Here is a 20446-nt window from a genome sequence, read left to right as displayed (position 1 = left end):
CATTGATCTATGTGTCTGTTTTTGTGACAGGACCATACTGTCTTGATGATGACAGGGAAGCTTGACTTCAAGCTTTGTAATAGAGCTTGAAGTCCGAATTGTGATGCCACCAGCTTTGCTTTTCTTTTTCAACATTCCTCTGGCTATTTGAGGTCTTTTCTGGTTCCATACAAATTTTAGGATTATTTGTTCCATTTCTTTGAAAAAAGTTGATAGTATTTTGATAGGGATTGCATTAAATGTGTCAATTGCTCTAGGTAGCATAGACATTTTCACAATATTTGTGCTTCCGATCCATGAGCATGGAACGTTTTGCCATTTCTTTGTGTCTTCCTCAATTTCTTTCATGAATATTCTATAGTTTTGTGAGTACAGATCCTTTACGTCTTTGGTTAGATTTATTCCTAGGTATCTTATGGTTTTGGGTGCAATTGAAAATGTGATCAACTCCTTAATTTCCCTTTCTTTTGTCTTGTTGGTGTATAGAAATGCCACTGATTTCTGTGCACTGATTTTATACCCTGCCACTTTACTGAATTCCTGTATGAGTTCTACCAGTTTTGGGGTGGAGTCTTTTGGGTTTTCCACATAAAGTATCATATCATCTGCAAAGAGTGAGAATTTGACTTCTTTGCTGATTCGGATGCCTTTTATTTCTTTTTGTTGTCTGATTGCTGAGGCTAAGACTTCTAGTACTATGTTGAAAACCAATGGTGATAGTGTATATCCCTGCTGTGTTCCTGACCTTAGGGGAAAAGCTCTCAGTTTTTACCCATTGAGAATGATATTTGCGGTGGGTTTTTCATAGATGGCTTTTATGATATTGAGGTATGTACCCTCTATGCCTATACTCTGAAGAGTTTTGATCAAGAAAGGATGCTGTACTTTGTCAAATGCTTTTTCTGCATCTATTGAGAGGATCATATAGTTCTTGTACTTTTATTTATGTAGTGTATCACATTGATTCATTTGCAGATGTTGAACCAACCTTGTAGCCCAGGAATAAATCCCACTTGGTGATGGTGAATAATCCTTTTGTACTGCTGGATCCTATTGGCTAGTATTTTGGTGAGAATTTTGGCATCTGTGTTCATCTCCTTTTTGATGGGGTCTTTGGTTTTGGGATCAAGGTAATTCTGGCCTCATAAAATGAGTTTGGAAGTTTTCCTTCCATTTCTATTCTTTGAAACAGCTTCAAAAGAATAGGTATTAATTCTTCTTTAAATGTTTGATACAATTCCCCTGGGAAGCCATCTGGCCCTGGGCTTTTGTTTGTTGGGAGATTTTTGATGACTGCCTCAATTTCCTTAGTGGTTATAGGTCTGTTCAGGTTTTCTATTTCTTCCTGGTTCAGTTTTGGTGGTTTATATGTTTCTAGGAATGCATCCATTTCTTCCAGATTATCTAATTTGCTGGCATATGGTTGCTCATTATATGTTCTTATAATTGTTTGTATTTCTTTGGTGTTGGTTCTGATCTCTTTCATTCATGATTTTATTTATTTGGGTCATTTCTCTTTTCTTTTTGATAAGTCTGGCCAGGGGTTTATCAATCTTGTTAATTCTTTCAAAGAACCAGCTCCTAGTTTCGTTGATCTGTTCTACTGTTCTTTTGGTTTCTATTTCATTGATTTCTGCTCTGATCTTTCTTATTTCTCTTCTCCTGCTGGGTTTAGGCTTTATTTGCTGTTCTTTCTCCAGCTCCTTTAGGTGTAGGGTTAGGTGGTGTATAGGAGACCTTTCTTGTTTCTTGAGAAAGGCTTGTATTGCTATATACTTTCCTCTTAGGACTGCTTTTGCTGTATCCCAAAGATTTTGAATAGTTGTGTTTTCATTTTCATTGGTTTCCATGAATTTTTTTAATTCTTCTTTAATTTCCTGGTTGACCCATTCGTTCTTCAGTAGGATGCTCTTTATCCTCCATGTATTTGAGTTCTTTCCAACTTTCCTCTTGTGATTGAGTTCTAGTTTCAAAGCATTGTGGTCTGAAAATAGGCAGGGAATGATCCCAATCTTTTGGTACTGGTTGAGACCTGATTTGTGACCTAGGATGTGATCTATTCTGGAGAATGTTCCATGGGCACTAGAGAAGAATGTGTATTCTGTTGTTTTGGGATGGAATGTTCTGAATATATCTGTGAAGTCCATCTGTTCCAGTGTGTCATTTAAAGTCTTTATTTCCTCGTTGATCTTTTGCTTAGATGATCTGTCCATTTCATTGAGGGGGGTGTTAAAGTCCCTTACTATTATCGTGTTATTGTTTATGTGTTTCTTTGATTTTGTTATCAATTGTCTTATATAACTGGCTGCTCCCATGTTAGGGGCATAGATATTTAAGATTGTCAGATCTTCTTGTTGGGTAGACCCTTTTATTATGATACAATGTCCTTCCTCATCTCTTATTACACTCTTTGGTTTAAAATCTAATTTGTCTGATATAAGGATTGCCACCCCAGCTTTCTTTTGGTGTCCATTAGCATAGTAAATGGTTTTCCACCCCCTCACTTTCAATCTGGGGGTGTCTTTGGGTCTAAAATGAGTCTCTTGCAGACAGCATATCAATGGGTCTTGTTTTTTAATCCAATCTGCTACCCTGTGTCTTTTGATTGGGGCATTTAGCCCATTTACATTCAGGGTAACTATTGAAAGATAGGAATTTAGTGCCATTGTATTGCATGTAAGGTGACTGTTACTGTATATTGTCTGTGTTCCTTTCTGGTCTATGTTACTTTTAGGCTCTTTCTTGGCTTAGAGGACACCTTTCAATATTTCTTGTAGGGCTGGTTTGGCGTTCACAAATTCTTTTAGTTTTTGTCCTGGAAGCTTTTTATCTTTCCTTCTGTTTTCAATGACAGCCTAGCTGATATAGTTTTCTTGGCTGCATATTTTTCTCATTTTGTGCTCTGAATATATCCTGCCAGTCTTTCTGGCCTGGCCGGTCTCTGTGGATAGGTCTGCTGCCCATCTAATGTTTCTACCATTTTGGGTTACAGACCTCTTGTCCCAAGCTGCTTTCAGGATTTTCTCTTTGTCTCTGAGACTCGTAAGTTTTACTATTAGATGTCGGGGTGTTGACCTATTTTTATTGATTTTGAGGGGGGTTCTCTGTGCCTCCTGGAATTTGATGCCTGTTTCCTTCCCCAAATTAGGGAAGTTCTCTGCTATAATTTGCTCCAATATACCTTCTGCCCCTTTCCTTCTTCTTCTTCTGGGATCCCAATTTTTCTAATGTTGTTTTGCTTTATTGTTTCGTCTTATGGTATCACTTATCTCTCGAATTCTGCCCTCATGATTCAGTAGTTGTTTATCTCTCTTTTTCTCAGCTTCTTTATGCTCCATCTTTTGGTCTTCTCTAACACCAATTCTCTCTTCTGCCTCATTTATCCTAGAAGTTAGAGCCTCCATTTTTTATTGCACCTCATTAATAGCCTTTTTGATTTTGACTTGGTTAGATTTTAGTTCTTTTATTTCTCCAGAAAGACATTCTCTAGTATCTTCTATGCCTTTTCAATCCCAGCTAGTATCTTTATAATTGTCATTCTGAACTCTAGTTCTGACATATTACTAATGTCTGTATTGATTAAGTTCCTGGCAGTTGGTACTGCCTCTTGTTCTTTTTTTTGAGGTGAGTTTTTCCATCTTGTCATTTTGTCCAGAGGAGAATAAATGAATGAGAGAACAAAATGCTAAAAGGGTAACAATGACCCCAGAAAAATATACACTAAACAAATCAGAAGAGACCCACAACTGGGGAAGAACAGAAAGGGGTGAAAAAAAAAAAGAATATGATCAGGCTGGTGAACAGAACAGAGCCATACACTAGATTTTGGGTGTATTTTGGCCTGTTAGAAGAAACTGCCTCCCACAATTTTAAAGAAAGAAAAACTTATGTATATACAGAAATAAGGGTAAGTATGATGAAGGGATGGATATGACTGTAAAAATGAAAATTAAAAAAGATTTCAAAAAAGGAACTGTCAAGATAAGAATTTGATTGAAAAAAATGAAAAAATTAGAAAAAAAAGAGAATATGTGATCAGGTGGGCGACTAGGACAATGTCATACACTAGGTTTAGGGTATATTTTGGTCTGTTAGAAAAAACTGTATCCCAAAATTTTAAAGAAAGAAAAAAAAATATATATATATATACATACACAAAATAAAGTTAAATACATTGAAGGGATAGAATATTACTATAAGAATGAAAATTTTAAAAGATTTTTAAAATGGAATTGTTAAGATGTTGGTTGAACAAGGAAAGAAGAAAAATTCAACTAAAAAAATAGAAAAAGAAAAAATAAATTTAAAAAATTAACTTTGAAAGACTCTAGAATCATGGGGAAAAAGCCATGTGTTCCCCTAGCGCTGGAATTTTGCCGTTCTCATTGATGGGTAAACTTGGTCTTGGCTAGATGTTCTTGCTGATCTTCTGGGAGAGGGGCCTATTGCAGTGATTCTCAAATGTCTTTGCTGGAGGCGGAATTGCCCCACCCTTGCCAGGGGCCAGGCAAAGTAATATGCTCAGGTTTGCTCTCGGTAGCTTTTGTTCCCTGAAAGCTTTCTGTACAGCTTTGGAGGATGAGAATGAAAATGGCGGTCTCCCAATCTCTGTTTCCGGAGGAGCCAGGAACTCAGGGCCCTGCTCCTCAATGCACCCTCAGAGAAAAGCAGTCAATCACTCCTCTCTCCCTGGTCTCTGGCTGCCCTCCATGCTCACCCGGCCTGTGACCCAGCATTTCTGTCTCTGGCACATGACCCCATGTGGTCTCCAACCTTAGCAGATTCCTGCGGTGCACTCCCACACCGTTCCTCCCCGGGGGAGGAAGAGGAGTCTCCCCAGATCTGCCACTTCTTGGGTCCCTGCCCAAAGAACATTGGCCCGACTGTGCTGTGGATCATAGTTTATGGCAACCCCAAGCTGAGAGCCCACTCCTCGGCTTACTCTTTGGAGCTGGCTTCCCTGCTCTGACACCTGGGAGCTCTGCCACACTCAGGCACCCCTGGTCTTTCTGTGACCCTGAGGGTCCTGAGACCACACTGTCCCAGCAAGTGTTGCACCCCCTGCTTAGCCACTGGAGTGATGTCCCTCAGTGGAGCAGACTTCTAGAAGTTCCAATTTTGTGCTCCGCTGCTCTATCACCTGCCGGTAGCTGGCTGATGGAGGCTCCCTCCCCCCGCGGTCTATCTTCCATATATCGCCTCGGATTCACTTCTCCGCATGTCCTACCTTCCAGAAAGTGGTCACTTTTCTGTTCATAGAATTGCTGCTCTTCTTTTCTTCAATCTCCTGTTGAGTTTGTAGGTGTTCTGAATGGTTTGATAACTATCTAGCTGAATTCCCAGGACCAGACGAAATTTAGGTCTGCTCCTCCACCATCTTGCTCCTCTCCCCCAAACTTTGTTAATTTTTTCTTCTAGAATTCTATTTCCCTGATCAAATTCCCCTAGTCTTTACAGGCAATGTTGTCTCCTTAAATTAGTGGCTCTCCACAATTTAGACCTCACTTTTCATTAAACCTGATTTTCAGCATGAGTCATGCTGGCTACATCCTTCTTGTATGCATGTATTTGCTATGCTTCTTTTATGTTCCTACTTTTTACCATTTGTTCTCAGGGCTTAGAAGACTGCCTATTATTCAGGTTTCCATTGGTTAGCAGCTCAAAGCCCTCAGGCACTGAGACTATATGGTTCACCATGCATACCAAGTCTACTACAGATGCCCAAAGGATATTTGTGATTGCCTCTTGCCTGGACAACCCTCTCTTGACCATACCCTTCATATAAATATTACCTATCCTTTAAAATTCAGGCTCAGATTCTATTTTTTTTTAATGAAAGCTTTCTTATCTCAACCTGTTCCCAAATGTGTTTGCATAAACACTACTTCTGGGGGATGTTAATAAGGTATTACAAAAAGGAATTTTACTAAAAAGAATCCTTCCTGCCAACCTTGTCAGAATCTTTTTTAATATCAATTCATGATTATTCAATAAATGGATAATACAAGAATTTTGATGAGAGAACTTTCTGTCCATGGAATACCGGTTTAATAAGAGTGTTCTCTGGGAATATGTTGGCAAGTTTGCTGATTATTTGATTCTTCATTTCTCTGAGTCCCTATGCAAATCATAATCTGTAAGACACTATTTAGAAGTCACTTATTTAGTCACTAAATATATTTCTCTACCTATTTCTCAAAGGATTTGAGATACCTTATTTATTAAAGTACAAGATAAAACATTTAATTTGGATTTAAGTAAATTGAAAATGACAGAAATAAGACATTTTAGTGACTAAAGTCAAAACAGATTACTATAATTAGATGATATAATTGCCTGTAGTTTCCTGGCACTTTGTGTAAAAATTAATGTCATAGAGCTATCAATTTCTCACAAAAATATAAAGTAATTAAAAAATATATTTTCCTAAAGCAAAATCCAAGCAAGAATATGACACAAGTATTCATATTCTTTCATAAGGGGCATTGAGAAGTAAATTATAGGATACTTTGCTCACTATTTTTCAAAACTTTGAAGAACTTCCTTCCATGGGAGAAATAATATTAATCTATAATTTAGTGAAGAATTTCTGTGAGAAGCTGAGGTAACAACCAGAGTATTAGGATATATGTTCACCTGCAAGAAACAGAAACTCCAGGTAGACTTTGTTTCAAATAAGTGAAATCTTTACTTTCTTTTACCTAGTGGCCTGGAGGTACAAAGCCTAGGTCTTGTAAACACCTTCTAATCTCTGGGGCTATCCATGGACTGGGATTCTTTATTTTCTCACTGCTTCACATTTCTGGGCTGTTGCTTTTGTTGTTACCATGGTCATAACTGACCAGGGTGACTCAGTGCCACATAATCAAGGCCAGTGCAAGAAGGAGAAGAGTATGGAGAAACAGCACCCTTTCCTTCTGCTTACATCTCAGTGGCGTGGACATCTTCATATGCCCAGACTGGAGATGCAGAGGTGTGGTTTTTATTCTGGGTGGTCATGTATCTGGTAAAAGAAAGGCCATTGAATATTGGAAGAAAATTAGTAACCTCTGTCACAACTGGTTTCCAGCTTTCTTTCCTGCTGTCAAAATTATCAAGGAGGAAGAAAATGGGTACATTAAAGTATTTCTTGACATATCCTAGATGAACTTTGGACAAACACTAAATTTATTTTAAGTTGAAATCCTAAAACACATGGTTAATGTGAATAGTTTATATTGTTTGTTCAGGTAAAGGCCCTGGATGTTAGATTCCAGAGGTGAGGGAGGGGGAGTAGTCCTCTTCATGGAAGTGAAACCAGTGCCTTTGTGTCTCAGGCTGAATGTCAAGCCACACTGATATTAACACAATAGTAGGGAGGTTCAGAAGTGCTTTAGAAAGGACAGTGAATCAGTCTCAAGCTTTTTCCCCAAACTAGAGACAGATTCCCCAATTCTGGGCCTTATAGACAGTAATACTTGAAATTCCAGAGTTGCCACTTTGGCCTTTTCATGGGTTTACCATTAGCATAGTAATGCTGTATTATAAGCCACTTTAAAACTTGATGACTCAAGACAACCAGCTTATTTGTCTCACAGTTCAGTGAGTCATAAATGTTAGCTGGGATCAGTTGGGCTCTCTCATGCTTCAGGAGTCAGCTGTGGGTCTAGAAGGCTGCCCTTTTGCTCTTGGGTAGCCTTGCTTCTAGGCCTGGACCTTGGCTAGGAGAACAGGGTGATTCAGTTCTGCTCCCTATGGGCTTTCACCCTCTAGCCAGCTAGCCAGGCTGAGGCAGGGGTCCAAGTGAAAGAGATAATGTGTGCAAGGGCTAGAACTGGCACATGATAACTTCCAGAACATTCTATCAGCAAAGGTGACTCACAAGCCAGGTTAAGAGTTAAAGTATAGGATTGGAGGCTGGGAAGATGGTGGAATAGGAGGGCCCTGAGCTTGCTTTATCCCACAGATGCAGCTAGATAGCATGCACATCAGTGTAAATAACCCAGAAAATGACCCAAAGACTGGCAGAATGAACTCCACAACTAAAAGTAGAGAAGAGGCCACATAGAAGAAGGTAGAAAGGGTGAAGACACAGTTTGGGAGCAAAAGAGACCTTGGCTGTCTGCTGGGGAAGGAGTTAGTGGCACAGAGAAGGGTGAAAAACAGATTGCCACACTAGGGAGCCTGCACAGGGAAGATGAATCCCCATAACATTTGGCTTTGAAAGCAAGAAAGGCTGATTCTCATGAGTTCTTACAACCAGTGGGACTTAAAACCTGGAATTTTAAAACTCAGCAGGCTCAGCTCTGGGAGAGCCTGGGGGGCATTAAGAAACTGAGTCCCCACTCATTTAAAGAATAGGACAAACAGCCAGTGCATATATAGCCTGTAAAAAGTGGTTTGAAAAACTCCCCTTGGGGCACATGGGAGGGATAGTGATTTACTCATCTCAGAGCATGGCCTAAGGAAGAAGGGATCATGGGAAGACCCCTCCAGGAACAGAGGAGCTGGCAGGTGCCACTTCCTTCCCCCGCTCTCCATTATAAACAAACACACTGCCACCTGAGGGAACAAGCATGGTGCTGACATTGCTACCTAACATCCTTACACCAAGCCCTGCCCACTATGCTTTGGCAGATCCACCCTTTCCAATTATACTTGCCTCAGTCCCTGCTCTGCAGAGCCCCTCCCCTAGAAGACTTGCATAACCCTTGCCAGCACCATCTCTGACCCACACCTTTTGCAGGGTCTGGGTTTAGGCAGTGATAGTGGTAGGTTTCATTTTGGAAGCAGATCAGTGCACACCTTTTTAACATGCACCCAGCCAACCAGGGACCAAACACTGCCCACAAAAGTGAAAGAGAGCCTCTGTAAAAACAAACAAACAAACAAACAACAACAACAACAACAAAAACAACTAGATTGAGGGATAAAAGGGCTAGGACTGAAGAGCAGAGTACCTGTAACACACATAGGAGATAGTCCCTGAAGCACCAGATCCTGGGAAACAGGGAACATTGCACTACAGGGCACTACAAGACCTCTTCTTTATAAGGTCATTACCTTCAGGAACAAAAGATGTAGCTGAATTTCCTAACACACAGAAACAGACACAGAGAGACAAAATGGAAAGACAGGGGAATATATACCAAATGAAAGAACAGGACCAAATTACAGCAAGAGACCTAAGAGAAATGGATATAAGTAGTATGCCAGCTAGAGAATTTAAAGTAATAATCATAAAGGTACTTACTGGATGTGAGAAAAGAGTGGAGGACATCAGTAAGACCCTTAACAAAGAGATAAATAAGAATCAGAGATGAAGAATACAATAAATGAAATTGAAATACACTTGATGGAATAACTAGCAGACTAGAAAAAGCAGAACAAATCAGTAACCTGGAGGACAGAGCAATGGTAAATAATCAAGCTGAACAAATGAGAGAAAGAAGATTTATGCAAAATGAGAATAGACTTAGAGAACTCAGTGACTCCATCAAGTGTAATATTTGCGTTATAGGGATCCCATAAGGAGGAGAGAGAGAAAAGGGGGCACAATATTTATTTGAAGAAATAATAACTGAAAACTTCCGTTATCTGGGGAAAGAAACAGATATCCAGATCCAGAAGGTACAGAAGATACACAATATCAACCCAAAGAGGTCCACACCAAGACACATCATAATTAAAATGGCAAAAGTATTGATAAAGAAAAAAATTTAAAGCAGCAAAAGAAAAGACCATTACATACAAAGGACACCCAGTAAGGCTACCAATGAATTTTTCAGCAGAAATTTTGCAGGCCAGAGGAGAGTGGCATGATATATTCAAAGTGCTGAAAGGGAAAAGTCTGCAGCCAAGAATACTCTATCCATCAAGGTCATTATTTAGAATAGAAGGAGAAATAAAGAGTTTTTCAGACAAAAACTTTATGGAGTTTTTGACCATAAGGAGTTTATGACCACTAAACCAGGCCTACAAGACACATTAAAAGGGGCTCTGAATGGAAAGGAAAGACCATAAGTGAGAGTATGAAAAGTTGGAAGCACAAAAGCAGTACAAATAAGTATTTCTGTAAAAACCAGTCAAAGGATTCATAAAATAAAAGGATGTAAAGTATGACACCATATATCTAAAATGTTGTGTGTGTGTGGGGGGGGGAAGGAGTAAAGAATGTGTTCAAACTTAAGTGACAATCAACTATACATAGAGTACTATACACAGAAGATGGTATATACAAACCTAATGGTAACCACAAATCAAACAGAGTAATAGATATGCAAAGAATAAAGAGAAAGGACTCCAAGTATATCATTAAAGAAAGCCAACAACTCCTGAAAGAGAGCAAAAGAAGAAAAGATCAGAGGAAAATTACAAAACAACCACAAAACAAGTAACAAAACGGCAAGGACATATCTATCAATAATTACTTTTAATGTAAATGAACTAAATGCCCCAATCAAAAGACATAGGGTGAGAGAGTGGGTAAAAAAAAAAAACAAAACAAGAGCCATCTATATGCTGCCTACAAGACCTAAAGTCACCTGCAGATTGAAAATGAGGGAATCGAGAAACATTTATCATGCAATGGGTGAGAAGATAAAGCCAGGGTGGTAATACTTATATTGGACAAAACAGACTTTAAAACAAAGACTGTAACAAGAAATAAAGGACACCATATAATAATAAAGGGGACAAACCAACAAGAAGATGCAACTGAGGAAGCTAAGATAGCAGCATAGTAGGAGGACTCTAGGCTCATCTATTCCCTTGAACACAACTGGATAACTATGAGATCATTCTAAATACCCCAGAAATCAACCTGAAGACAGACAGAACAAATTCCACAGCTAAAGGAAGAGAAGAAGCCACATCAAAGAAGGCAGGAAGTGCAGAGACATGGTTTGGGAAGTAATGGATCATGGGTACTGCAGAGGGAAGGGAACTGTGATCACAGAGAAAGGAGAGAGAGAGGGCAGCATCTAAGGGAACAAACAAGGAGAATATTTTGCCAAAGCCAATAGCTGGGAAAACAAAAGAGACTGATTTTCATGGGTTCTTGCAACCAGTGGAGCTTAAAGACTGGAGTTTTAAAGGCTTGATTGGGATAGAGCCCTGAGGGCCTGCCCTATTCCTGAATAGTTAGCAGGCAAACAACCTTGGGACAGATGGCATGGAAACAGTGATCTGAACTCTTAGGACAAATGGGGGTAGGGGATTGGGTGGGTGGGAATTGTTCACTCTTCTTGGAGCATGTCCCTGAGAGGTAGCATTCAGGGTGGTGTCTCTCTGGGGACAAAGGATGCATGGCCAGAGATCTAAGTGAAACAGATAAAAGTTACATGCCTGATGGATAATTTAAATCAACAATCATAAGGATACTTGCTGGGCTTGAAAAAAGAATGGAAGACTTCAGGGAAGCCTTTACCACAAAAGAATCAGTCAGAAATGAAGACTGCAATAACTGAAATTGGAAACAGGCTTGATGCAATCAACACAAGGCTGGAAGAAGCAGAGGAATGAATAAGTTATATAAAAGACAAAATAATGGAAAATAGTGAAGTTGAACAAAAGAGAGAGAATTATGCAACACAAGAATAGACTTGGGTAATTCAGTGACTCCATCAAATGTAATAACTTTCATATTATAGAAGTCCCAGAAGAAGAGAAAAAAGGGGGCAGAAAAGGTATTTGAGGAAATCATAGCTGAAAGTTCCCTAATCAGGGGAGGGAAACAAATATCCAAATCCAGGAGGCACAGAGACTCCCATCAAAATCAACAAAAGCAGGCCAACACCAAGACATATTGTAATAAAATTTGCAAAATATAGCCATAAAGAAAAAAATCTTAAAAGCTAAAAGCAGCAAGACAAAAGAAGTCCCTAACTTACAAGAGAAGACAAATAAGGTTATCAGCAGATCTCTCCACAGAAACTTGGCAGGGCAGAGGAGAGTGGTAAGATATATTCAATGTGCTGACTGGGAAAAATCTACAACAAGAATATTCTATCCAGCAAGGCTATCATTCAGAATAGAAGGAGAGGTAAAGATTTCTCAGACAAACAAAACTAAAGGAGTTTGTGACCACTAAACCAGCCCTGCAAGATATGTTAAAGGGGACTCTGGGTGGAAAGGAAAGACCAAAAGTGACAAAGACAAGAAAGGAACAGAGAAAATCTCCAGAAACAATAGAAAAACAAGTAATAAAATGGCACTAAATACATATCTATCAATAATTACTCTGAATGTAAATGGACTAAATGCTCCAATCAAAAGATAGTGTGTTAGAATGGATTTAAAAACAAGACCCATCTACATGCTGCCTACAAGAGACTCATTTAGACCAAAAGACACCTGCAGATTGAAAGTGAAGGGATGGATAATTATTTATCATGCTAATGGGCATCAAAAGAAAGCTGGAATGGTGATATTTATATCACACAAATTAGACTTTAAATCAAAGACTGTAGCAAGAAATGAAGAAGGGCACTACATCATAATAAAGGGGACAATCCAAAAAGAAGATTTAACAATTATAAATATTTATGCACTCAACATGAGACCACCCAAATATATAAAGCAATAACAAACATAAAGGAACTCATTGATAATAATACAATAATAGTAGGGGACTTTAACACCCCACTTGCAGCAAGGGACAGATCATCTAAGCAGAAAGTCAATAAGGAAACAATGGCTTTGAATGACACACTGGACCAGATGAACTTAACAGATATATTCAGAACATTCCATCCTAAAGCAGCAGAATACACATGCTTTTCAAGTGCACACGGGACATTCTCCAGAATAGATCACATACTAGGTCGCAAATCAGGCCTCAACAAGTACAAAAAGATTGAGATCATACCATGTATATTTTCTGACCACAATGTTATGAAACCTGAAGTCAACCACAAGAAAAAATTTGGAAAGACCGCAAATACATGAAGGTTAAACAACATGCTACTAAAGAATGAATGGAAATCAAAGAAAAAAATTAAAAAATACATAGAAACAAATGAAAATGAAAACACAACAGTCTAAAACTTCTAGGATGAAACAAAAGTGGTTCTAAGGAGGACATATATAGCAGTACAGGCCTATCTTAAGAAGCAATAAAAATCTCAAATAACCTAACCTTACACCTAAAGGAGCTAGAAAAAAACAAAAAAACAAAAAAACAAATGAAGCCTAAAGCCAGCAGAAGAAAAATATAGTAAAGATTAGGACAGAAATAAATGATATAGAAACTAAAACAAACAAACACACACACACACACACACACACACAGTAAAAACAAATCAATGAAACCAGGAGCTGATTCTTTGAAAAAAATAATAAAATTGATAAACCCCTAGACAGACTTACCAAAGAGAAAAGAGAAAGGACCCAAATAAATAAAATCACAAATGAGGAGAAATAACAACCAACACCACAGAAATACAAACAATTAGAATTTTATGGAAAACTATATGCCAAAAAATTGGACAACCTAGAAGAAATGGATGAATTCCTAGAAACATAAAAACTACCAAAACTGAAACAGGAAGAAGTAGAAAATGAACAGACTGATAACCAGCAAAGAAATTGAATCAGTAATCAAAAATCTCCCAGCAAACAGAAGTCCAGGGCCCATGGCTCCACAGGTGAATTACCAACCAATTAAAGAAGAATTAATACCTATTCTTCTCAAACTGTCCCAAAAGAATAGAAATGGAAGGAAAACTTCCAAATTCATTCCCTGAGTCCCCCATTACTCTGATATAAAAACCAGATAAATACTCCACTAAAAAAGAGAATTACAGGCCAACATCCCTGATGAACATGGATGCAAAAATTCTTAATAAAATGCCAGTAAACCAATCCAACAGTACATTAAAAGAGTCATTCACCACCATCAACTGGGATTTATTCCTGAGCTGTAAGTTTGGTTCAAAATTCTCAAATCAAACAATATGCACCACATTAATAAAAGAAAGGATAAGAACTGTATGATCCTTTTAATAGATGCATAAAAAGAATTTGACAAAGTACAACACCCATTCATGATAAAATCCCTGAACAAAATAGAATTAGAGGGAACATACCTCAACATAATAAAGGCCATATATGAAAACACCCAGTGAACATCATACTTAATGCGGAAAAACTGAGAGCTTTTCCTCTATGGTCAAGAACAAGACAGGGATGTCCACTTTCACCACTGTTATTTAATATAGTACTGAAAGTCCTAGCCACAGCGATCAGACAACAAAAAGAAATTTAAAAAATCCAAATCAGCAAGGAAGAGTTCACACTTTCACTATTTGCAGATGACATGATAGTAGTCTAAAAGACTCCACCAAAAAATTGCTAGAACTGATACATGAATCCAGTAATAAAGTTGCAGGATACAAAATCAAGGTACAGAAATCTGTTGCATTTATATACACCAATAATGAAGAAGCAGAAAGAGAAATAAAGGAATTGATCCCATTTACAATTGCACCAAAATCCCTAAGATACCTAACCAAAGAGGTAAAAGATCTGTACTCTGAAAACTATAGAATACTTTTGAAAGAAATTGAAGATGACATGAAGAAATGGAAAGGCATTCCATACTCATGGATTAGAAGAACAAATCTTGTTAAAATGTCTATATGACCCAAAGCAATCTACACATTTAATGCAATCCCTATCAAAATCCCACCAGCACTTTTCACAGACCTAGAACAAACAATCCTAAAATTTTATGGAACCATGAAAGACCCCAAATAACCAAAGCAATCTTGAAAAAGAAAGCCAAAGTTGGAGGCATCACAATTTCGGATTTTGAGCTTTATTACAAAGCTGTAGTGATCAAGACAGTATAGTACTGGTACAAACACAGGCACATAGATCAATGGAACAGAATAGAGAGCCCAGAAATGGACCCACAAGTATATGGTCAACTAATTTTTGACAAAGCAGGAAAGAATATCCGATGAAAAAAGACAGTCTCTTCAACAAATGTTACAAAAACTGGACAGCAACATGTGAAAGAATGAAATTGGACCACTTTCTTACACCATACACAAAAACAAACTAAAAATGGATGAAAGACCTACATGTGAGACAGGAAACCTAGAAAATCCAAGAGTAGAACACAAGCAGCAAACTCTTTGATCTTAGCTGCAACAACTTCTTACTAGATATGTTTCCTGAGGCAGGGAAACAAAAGCAAAAATAAATTATTGGGAATTCATCAAAATAAAAAGCTTCTGCACAGTGAAGGAAACAATCAACAAAACTAAAAGGCAACCTATGGAATGGGAGAAGATATTGCAAATGACATATCTGATAAAGGTTGAGTATCCAAAATCTATAAAGAACTTATCAAACTCAACACCCAAAAAACAATCCAGTTAAGAAATGGGCAGAAGTCATGAATAGGCATTTTTCCTATTTGATTTTACAAATCAAAACCAGGAGATATCACCTATAACAGTCAGAATGGCTAAAATTAACAACACAGGAAACAACAGGTGTTGTTGAGGATGCAGAGAAAGGGAAACCCTCTTACACTGTTGGTGGGGATGCAAACTGGTGCAGTCACTCTGGAAAACTTTTTCTCAAAAAGTTAAAAATAGAACTACCCTATGATCCAGCAACTGCACTCCAAGGTATTTGCCCCAAGTATACAAAAATACTAACTCAGAGGGATACATACATCCCAATGTTTATAGCAGCATTATCAACTATAGCCAAATTATGGAAAGAGCTCAAATGTCCATCAACTGATGAATGGGTAAAGAAGATGTGGTATATATATAATGCACACACACATACAAAGGAATATTAGCCATAAAAAAGAATGAAATCTTGCCATTTGCAATGACATGGATGGAACTAGAGAGTATTATGCTAAGTGAAATAAATCAAAGAAAGGCAAATACCATATGATTTCCCTCAGAGGTGGAATTTAATTGACAAAATCTATGAGTGAAGGGGGAAAAGAGAGAGAGAGACAAATCAGGAAAGAGACTTACCTATAGGGAACAAACTGATGGTTACCAGAGGATAGGTAGGTGGGGGATGGGTTAAATAGGTGATGGGGATTAAGGAGTGCTGTTATCATGATAAGCACTGAGTAATGTATAGAATTTTTAATTACTGTATTGTCCACCTGAAACTAATATAACACTCTATTTTATACCAGAATTAAAATTTAAAAAGGTATTTAAAATAAAGTTAAAGTATAGGAAAATAGATTCCACCTCTTGGATGGAGAAGATACAAAGTCACATTACAAAGACTTGGTTGGATAAGGAGGATTGGAGTATTGCGGCCATTCTGTTGTCTTTCTACCATGATCTTTTAGTTTGATATTTTGTAGTTCTAGTTAAAGTATAATACTTTGGGAAAATTGAGTCTTTTTGTCTTACAAGGAGTAATGTTTAATCCTTTCCAGAAAGTATAAGGACTTGAGTTAAGAAGGGATGTTTATTTCCTCCTTTGGATGACACTGAAAATGTGGAGTTATATAATGGGGATACTACTGTTAAACAAGATATAATGTACAATTTTCTAAGTTTTGTTCTAACTCACCTCTGCTGAGAAATATGCAGTATAGGTAACCAGAAAAAACAATTTCTACTAATATTGGTGATGTACATATATCCCTTTAAGCTATGATAAAAGCATTGATTTGTTGTAGTTAAAGCTTGAGATTTGGAATGGAAGTAATGTCAATACTTACTGTTCCTTGTGAAAAATTAAAAGTTAAAAGATTTATGATACTGGATAAATGTCTAACCTTTAAGCCCTTGTTTCCTTGTGGAATGGAATGGAATATAATGGAATGGAATATAATCTCTTTGGGTTGTTTTGGGAACTAAATGAAAAAATGAATGCAAAGTTCTCAAGATATTACCTGGCAAATAGTAGTATTCAGCAATAATAGCTCTTTTTGTTATTATCACTAACATCATGCAACCAAAGTGTAATAGTTTGACTTCTTTGTGAATTCAGATATATGTGAAATTGAAAACAAACATTAGGGCTTTAGTAGAGTAGGCCAAATTGAATACACATCTCTACTGCTATTTTTTACTTTAATTTACTTTCAGTTAGTTAATACACAATGTTATATTAATTTCAGGTGTACAATATAGTGTTTCAACAATTCCATACATCGCCCTGTGCTCATTACAACAAGTGCAGCCCTTAATCCCCATCACCTATTTAACCCATCCCTTCCCACCTCCCCTTCGGTAACCAACAAATTGTTCTCTATAATTAAGAATTTGTTTCTTACTTTGTCTCTCTCTCTCTCTCTCTCTCTCTCTCATTTTTCCCTTTGCTTGTTTGTTGTTTTTCTTAAATTCTATATATGAGTGAAATCATATGGTATTTTTCTTTCCCTGACTTATTTTGCTTAGCATTATACTCCCTAGCTCCAACCATGTCATTGCAAATGGCAAGATTTCTTTTTTTATGGCTGAATAATATTCCATTGTATATATATATATATATATACCACATCTTCTTTATCCATGCATCATTCAACGGACATTTGGGCTGCTTCCATGTTGTGGCTATTGTAAATACTGCTGCTATAAACATAGGGGTGTATGTTTTCCTTTGAATTCGTATTTTTGTGTTCTTAGTAGTGCAATTGCAGATTATAGGGTAGTTCTATTTTTAACTTTTTGAGAAACCTTGATGCTGTTGTCCAGAGTGGCTGCACCAGTTTGCATTTCCACCAACAGTGGATGACTCCCATTTTCTTCCTTAACAATAAAGGAGTATTGGCAGCAAAAAGAGAGGCATTATTTTGGAAACTAAGAAGCAGATGAAAAGTGAAGGGAATAGTTTCATGAAATTGGTGTTGGCAATGAGTTCTTGGATTTGACACCAAAAAACAGGCAACAAAATCAAAACTAAACAAGTAAGACTACATCAGACTAAAAAGCTTCTGCACAGCAAACAATTAGCATAGTGAAATGGCAACCTATGGAATGGGAGAAAATAGTTGCAAATCATATAGCTGCTAAGGGATTAATATTTGAAATATATAAGGAACTCCTACATCCCAAAAGGGAAAACAAAAACAAAAACAAATAACAATCTGATTTAAAAATGGGGAAAGGTCTTGAATATACATTTTCTAAAGAAGATATACAAATGGCCAACAGATACACAAAAATATTCTCAATATAAGTAATCATGAGCGTAATGCAAATCAAAACAATAATGAGATATTAACTCACATCTGTTCGGATGGCCATTATAAAAAATAATAATGAGTGTTGGAGAGGATGTGGAAAAATTGAAACCCTTGCTGGTAGGAATGCAAAATCCTCACTTTGGGAAACAGTATGGAGATTCCTCAAAAAATTAAAAATAGAACTACCATATGATCTAACAATTTTACTTCTGGGTATTTATCCAAGAGAATTGAAAGAAGGATCTTGAAGAGATATTTGCACCCATGTTCACTGAAGCATTAGTTATAGTAGTCAAGATGTATAACAACCTAAATGTTTGTTCATGGATGAATGGATAAAAAAAATGTGTATATACATTCTTCAATATGCAACAGCATGGATGAACCTGGGAGTTATCATTCTCATTTAAGTAGGCCAGTCACAGAAAGACAAATACTGTATGAATCCACTTACATATGCTGTGATGTTTAATTTTATGCATCAGTTTGACTAGGCTAAGGGATGCCAAGATAGCTGATAAAATATTTCTGGATGTGCTTGTGAGGATGTTTCTGGAAGAGATTAACATTTGATTCAGTAAACTGAGTAAAGAGATCCACCCTCACCAATGTAGGTGGGCATCATTCAATCCTTTAAGAGCCTGAATGGAACAAAAATGGAAAGGAAAGATGAATTCACTCTCTTCTAGAGCTAGGATGTCCATCTTTTCCTGCCTTTGGACATCAGAGCTCCAGGTTCGTGGGCCTTCAGATTTTAGACTTATACTAATGGTCCCCGATTCTCAGACCTTTGGAATTGGGCTGATTTATACCACTCACTCTCCTGGTTCTACAGCTTGCAAATAGAAAATTGTGATACTTTTCAACCTCCATAACTCTGTGTGCCAATTTCTATGAAAAATCTATTTATCTTTCTATCCATCTATCTATTTATTTATGTATAACATCTATTCCTTTATATATATCTCCTGTTGGTTCTGTTTCTCTGGAGAACACTAATTAATACATATGAGTTATCTAAAATTGTAGAGTAGAATAGTGGTTACCAGGTGCTAGGGGGAGGGAAAAATGGGGTTTCTATTCAATGGATATAAAGTTTCAGTCGTGCAAAATGAATAAATGCTAGAGATCTGCTGTACAACACTGTGCCTATAGTGAACAGTACTCTATTGTACACTTAAAATTTTGTCAAAAGAATAGCTATCATATTAAATGTTGTTACTAAACAACAGAAAGTAAATAACTTCTTTCAAGTCCAGAGAAGGCCTAGGAGCAGGCTAATTAGAAATTAGACAAATAGGCTCCTTCTGAAAGTGCTAGTGTACACAGGACAAATTGGTTGGTAGTCTGCATGAAGCAGAGAGAAAACCCTCCCCGCCAAGTCGGGGGCTGTCCTAGCCTGGTTAGGAATGGGTCAAAACTGATAAGCAAGGAAGATTCACCAAACCAGAATCCAGAGCCAGTGGCAAAGATCAGGAATACCCTATAAAGTACTTCAGGTTATGTTACAGGAAGGAACTTGGCAGAATGATCCAATTCCAGGACATTCAAAGACATGTCTATAAATTACAGGGGATAAGGGACTATACTTTGAAGTATGATGGATATATGTTTGAACCTAGACACCTACCTTTACCAGCTGTATGACTGTGGGAAAGTTAACTAAACTATCTGAGACTCAGTTAAAGAGTTATTTTGAAACTATATCTAAAGCACTTAGGACAGAGTTTAGAATATATCAGGTGATCAGTAAATGACAGCTATTTTTACAGTTATCATCATCATGATTTGCTTAATATTAATTAGGTTTAATAACACTGCTGTTTTAAATATATTCAAAGTTAGATGTCAGTTTTCTTATCTGTAAATAGGGATCATTTTGGTATTTATTTAATGAAACTATAAACTAATATATGTAGCATTCATGTCACTTAGGAAATGCTAAACTGGTAATGGTGATTGTTGCAGCGACATTATTATTACTTCACTGATTAAGAATCATGTTTTGGGGTATTTTTTTGCCCAGCCTTTCAGTTATAGGTCAATTAAACATTTTGGCTGCCAGTGGGTGGTCTCTTTTTCACTGAACTGTCTGTACTTATAGCCTTTCTGGTTGCCAAGCAGTCTAAACTCCTTTTAGACAGCAGAATGTCATGAAAAAATGTCTTTTACAGTCATATATGTTTTTACTAGACGGAGCTTGTTATTACATAAAATTTGTGATCATGTATTAAACTGAGAATATAAAGATAGAAAGAAGCACATTAAAAAAAAAATCTC

Source organism: Mirounga angustirostris, unplaced genomic scaffold, assembly GCF_029215605.1.
Source record: "Mirounga angustirostris isolate CCGP_5_RB_7025 unplaced genomic scaffold, mMirAng1.0.hap1 SCAF_14, whole genome shotgun sequence".
Classification (NCBI taxonomy): domain Eukaryota; kingdom Metazoa; phylum Chordata; class Mammalia; order Carnivora; family Phocidae; genus Mirounga; species Mirounga angustirostris.
The sequence above is the reverse complement of the archived record's forward strand: the minus strand, read 5'-3'. Positions refer to the sequence as shown.